General features: G+C 43.9%; 1 pseudogene; it reads right to left on the bottom strand.

Moving 5' to 3' along the window:
- Positions 1 to 1591: 1591 nt before the first annotated feature.
- On the bottom strand, positions 1592 to 3746 carry LOC110315408 (annotated as a pseudogene).
- Between the last annotated feature and the right edge of the window lie 1154 nt (positions 3747 to 4900).

Here is a 4900-nt window from a genome sequence, read left to right as displayed (position 1 = left end):
AAAAAAAAAAAAAAATCGCCAAAGTTAGTATGAGGCTAATGAAGCAATTCAGTCAGAAGTTGAGAGAAGCCAGATTTAACCTGTCAGCATGGAAGACTAGATTGTATGGAGGTTGGAATATTTCAGTCCTAGGCCTAGCAATCATTAGAAAAGAGGACATGCTCTGCGCTCAGACCAAGCCATGTATTCCCCCAGCTTGGGTCCAGTTATCATCTTATCTTATCATTTGAGGAAATAAAGGTGTCATTTACAAGAAACCTCTACTTAAGTGAAGATGAGATTTTTGACATGGAAAGAAAAAAATTAGACACAACAAATATGAATTAAAGTTAATGTATTAAAAAAAGAAATTAACCAATTTAGGTATGAGGTTGAAGAGAAAAAAAATGGCCCCTAGAAAAAGTTAGAGAAGACCAAAATAATGGATTTCAACTTCTCAAGACAGAGTTACTATTTTATTCATCATGCTGTGATCTGGTTTACTCATAAAATGAACCATGTGAAGAATTCACACACACACACACACACACACACACACACACACACACACACACACACAATGACCAAAATCCTAATTTTAAAGTAGGAAGAATGAATTTACAACTCACTGGAAACTAAAGGGCAGTTTCTGATGGAAGTCTCCCAGGCCGGCCTCTCCTGGATCAGGTGAGATAACTGGAGAAAACACAAATCAGTGTGCAGGGGAGTCATGCTCAGGTCTAGGCCGAACTCATTTCCTTATGTTGTATATACAGGAGACAGAGAACTGGATACAGATGCTAGCCATTAAAAGAAGAGTCACAGAAGTCAGGTATCTCACACTACAGAAGCAAATAATGAAGCACAAATTCTGATTGGTGATTGTTCAACCACCATACCAAACAGATATCTATGCTAACAAAAGTTTCAGTCTAGCAAGTCACACAGTTCAGGAATATGTTCTCTGAGCACTTCCTCTCTTATGGGAGGGATGCATCTGATATCTGGGCACTGTCTATGCCTATGGAAGTACAGCATAAGACCTGTTAAGGGTCCACAGAAATAGGGCCCAGAGAGAAAATGTATTCATAACCACAATGGGTACCTGTCTTCCCAACTGCATGGGTTTTAGGAAACAACTCAGACTTAATTATTGGCAGTTGAAGTATAGGTGCCTCTTTCCCACCTGGGGGAAAAAACAGCCATTGAGAGACTGTAGAAGCAGTAAAGTTGTGAGAGTAGAAGAATCTCCTGGTCAAACCCCAGGGAAGTTTCTTGAACTGTGACTACAGCTCGGGGACAGAGGAGAAACACAATGGAAGAGAGTAAGTAAAGAGGACTAATTGTCTTCTGCAGATATGTTCTCAGCAGGGCCCTTCTTTTTGACATCTCTCTGTCTGTGGGGAATTAGAATCAGGTCTCCATGCTGTCTATCAAGAGGGCAGTGGATTTATCTATATTTCCTTTATGCTTTATGATAGAGTTAATATCAGAACAAAAGTCCCAATGCCTGAGTGGATGCATCTTTTCTCTAATGAGGGAGGGAACATTTATATCTTGGTCTGCAGATCTGGAGAGAGACAAGTATTCAGACACTGCCCCTTTCTTACCTTTATTTCTTCCATACCTGAAAAATCACCACAGTTCCTACCACCAAAGCTTCAAAACCCAGGCTGACAAGAATTGCTATGATGGGGATGGTTTGTGGAGGCTCTGAAGATGGAAAGAAGGGAGAGTGAGGAGTCTGACTCAAGCTCTAAATCCTGATCCTGCTCTTGTTTGCAAAGACCTCACATTTTTCTTGACAGCAGAGTGTTTGCTCACACCCACTCCTTATGCCATTTTAGAGTGAGAGGCTCAGGTAACCCTTCATGGTGCCCATGGCAGGTGTATCTCAGCTGTTCTCCAGAAGGAAATACCACAGCTGCCCACTTTTTGAAGGTTCCATCCCCTGCAGGTCTGGTGTCTGGCAGCTCTATGTCCTGGGTGTGTTTTTTTCCCATCCCTCTTCCAGGTCATGGTGATGTCAGCTGGGTAGAATCCCAAGGCCCAGCACCTCAGTGTGACATTCCCTTCAGGTCTTACGTGGTGGGTCACTTGTGTTCGGGGGCATCTGAGGTGAACAATTGGAAAATTCAGGTATTTTGTACCCCTCCTGGGGTCTGTGCAGTGTTCATGGCACCATCCCTGTAAAGGGTGGGAGACTTGGAAGAGGGAGGGAGCAAAGTCCACCCAGAAGACTAAACTCAGGATCTGGATAATCTATTCCTCAGAATATTTTACAATAACCATGAGTCAACACAGACTAGGATACTATGGGTCTCCCTCTTGACAAATAGACTTCTGGATCTGACTGTGGAGGGTCTAGGAACTCAGCAACCCTGGAGGCAGACATTCAATGCCATTGTGCAAGGACAGCGATCAGGCCTGAGAGAGGCCATGAGGTACAATGCAGATTTAAGGGAACTGCTCTTTTATGGCCACACTGAACTGTCCTGGGAGAAGGGAGAATCCTCTGGAGAGTCCCTCTCTCATGTTGAGTCAGGACATTGAGGAGCTCTCTTTCCCCTTTGATGGAAGACAATGTAAGCATTCCAGGTGCTCCCTGCTAAGGAGGAGGCCTCAGGGAGTCAGGAGCTACAATGTCAGAATGCAGAAGAGGTTTGTAAGGGTGTCTCTTACCAGAGTACATGAAGGTCTCCTTTCCAAGGTCCAGGCATCTAAGAAGCTTTTACATACAGTCCCCTAGGAGGTAAGACCTCCAACTATCTGTCATGCCTCCTTACTCCTGGAGTGTCTTGAATTTTTCACCTATTTTGCCCTCTGCAGTCCAAGAGTTCAGGTTCTCATTCAGGATTAAGGAATCATAGCCATAGTAGGTGAGCCAGTAGTGACCGCCGAGGAAGCACCCATCATTTGCCACATTGCAGCCATATACTTCCTGCAGGGTTTGATAATCTGCCGCACACCCATTCAGCCTCTGGTCAATATGAGGCTTCTCTCCAATCCCGGGATTTTGTCCCCAACTAAACCCCTACCCAGTTAACAGCCTGTAGTTCTCTGGGGTCTAAAATCACCAGTTCTTTATGACTATGACTGTATCTCTGACTTGGGGACCTAGAGTGGAGCTTATTGGGCCAGACCAGGAGGGCAGTGAGGAGTTACAACCTCAGTCCTGAGATAACTTACCATTCTCCTTATGCTTATTGTCAGTCACCATGTACTCAAGAATTTGTCTTCCTGACAGTGAGAATCCATGTGCTTTTGCTGTCTCTTTCTCCCAATATTCAGGTGGCTCCTGCTCTATCCAAGCAACCGGAGGTTGCATCCATGCATTGGGTTTCTGCTCTCGAATCCCTGAATCTGTGTGGAGTCTACATATCTGACCTGTATAATCCGGGGCTCCAAAATGCCAGGCTCCAAAATTACAATGTTGAAAGTCAGCAGCCAGTGTGAGCCTGTGGGTGGTACACATTGAGACCTTGACTCTCCAGCCTGAATCCAGAGCAGGTTATTAGAGTTCAGAGAACGGGTGATGTTGTGTCTGTGGATCTGAGATTCAGGAGAGGGACAGGGGTGGTTCAACTAGGGGATCAGGAAGGGTCTGGTTATTAAAGGAGGAAAGTGGAGAGATATGGATTTCAAATGCTGTGTCTTGCTCCCTAAAATGCCAGTTCCCTCCATGCCTCTCACCCACCTGCACAAGACTGGGTCAGGTCTATAGCCACCAATAGGAGGATGAGGGCACAGTGTCCAGGCTGCTCCATCCTCCCTGTTGAGTCTCAATCAGGCCCTGTATCTCTTCACTTTATAACCTGATATGGCTGATACTGATTGGCTTTCATAGATTTCCCAAAGGTAGTGATGTAAATCTGATGGGGTGGGTTTTGGATAGATCAATTCCTGGGTGTGGGGGATTTCAAGGATATTGCTTCCCCACCTTGCACCAGTTCTATAGCTTTTGATTCTGGCATCAGTGTCTAAGCACAGGTCTGTCCTCTGGTCCAAGTTACATATCATTGTGCCTGTAATTCAGCAATTTTCAAACATTTCAAAGTTAAAGTCTCTGTAAATGCTTAGACATTGTGTAGTCTTCTCCGGTGACTGTGCTTGGGTCGAGTATATCAATCCATATCTATTATGGTGGGAACTAGATGTTTTGAGAGTTTTGATTCCATTCAGATATTNATAACTAATTGCATGTAAGCTGAATAAAAGAGAAAGAACTGTTTCCAAAATGAAATGAAGATGTCAGCACAGCCTTTTAGATATTTACCATTTCTGGGAGTCCTTATTTTCATCTTCCCTCCCATAGATCATAGAATTTTGTGTTTTCATTTTAGCTGTTTTTAAAAAATATTTGAAACACAGAAAAATTCAAGTTCACAGATATATTTTAGGAGGAACAATTTTTTTGTAGGAAGTGGCAGCCAAAATGGTGCCCTGGCTCATTGCTAAGCCCCATAATTCCCTGCTTGTTACCAAAAACCTGATTATGTGCACATGAAGGATCATGCGCTGCCCACTTGACGAATAGCGTCAAACATACAACATGCTATTGAGTCACTGCCCTATCAACGCGCACCCTGCCTGCGTGCATGGTTCGTGTACAAAGCTTGCTGAATGCTGATTTGATGAGAGATGAGTGCAGGGGGTGGAAGGGGATAAATTGGGTCATCCCCCATAATTAATCAGATATGGAATAGAGCTGAAAGCTGCCTTAGAGAGAATGATGGAAGGTGCAGCATAAGCTGCAGAAGCTGCTCAAACCCTGCCTTGGCATATGTGTTGTCTTTGCCCCATCTCTGCAGGATGGAGTAAGGGGGTTCCACGATATTTTTTTCCAATTTTTTATTAGATATTTTCTTCACTTACATTTCAAATGCTATCTCAAAATTCCATATACCCTACCCCCATCCTA

The sequence above is a fragment of the Mus pahari genome, unplaced genomic scaffold (genome assembly GCF_900095145.1).
Source record: "Mus pahari unplaced genomic scaffold, PAHARI_EIJ_v1.1 scaffold_10236_1, whole genome shotgun sequence".
Lineage (NCBI taxonomy): Eukaryota > Metazoa > Chordata > Mammalia > Rodentia > Muridae > Mus > Mus pahari.
This window is presented reverse-complemented; position numbering and strand designations above follow the sequence as displayed.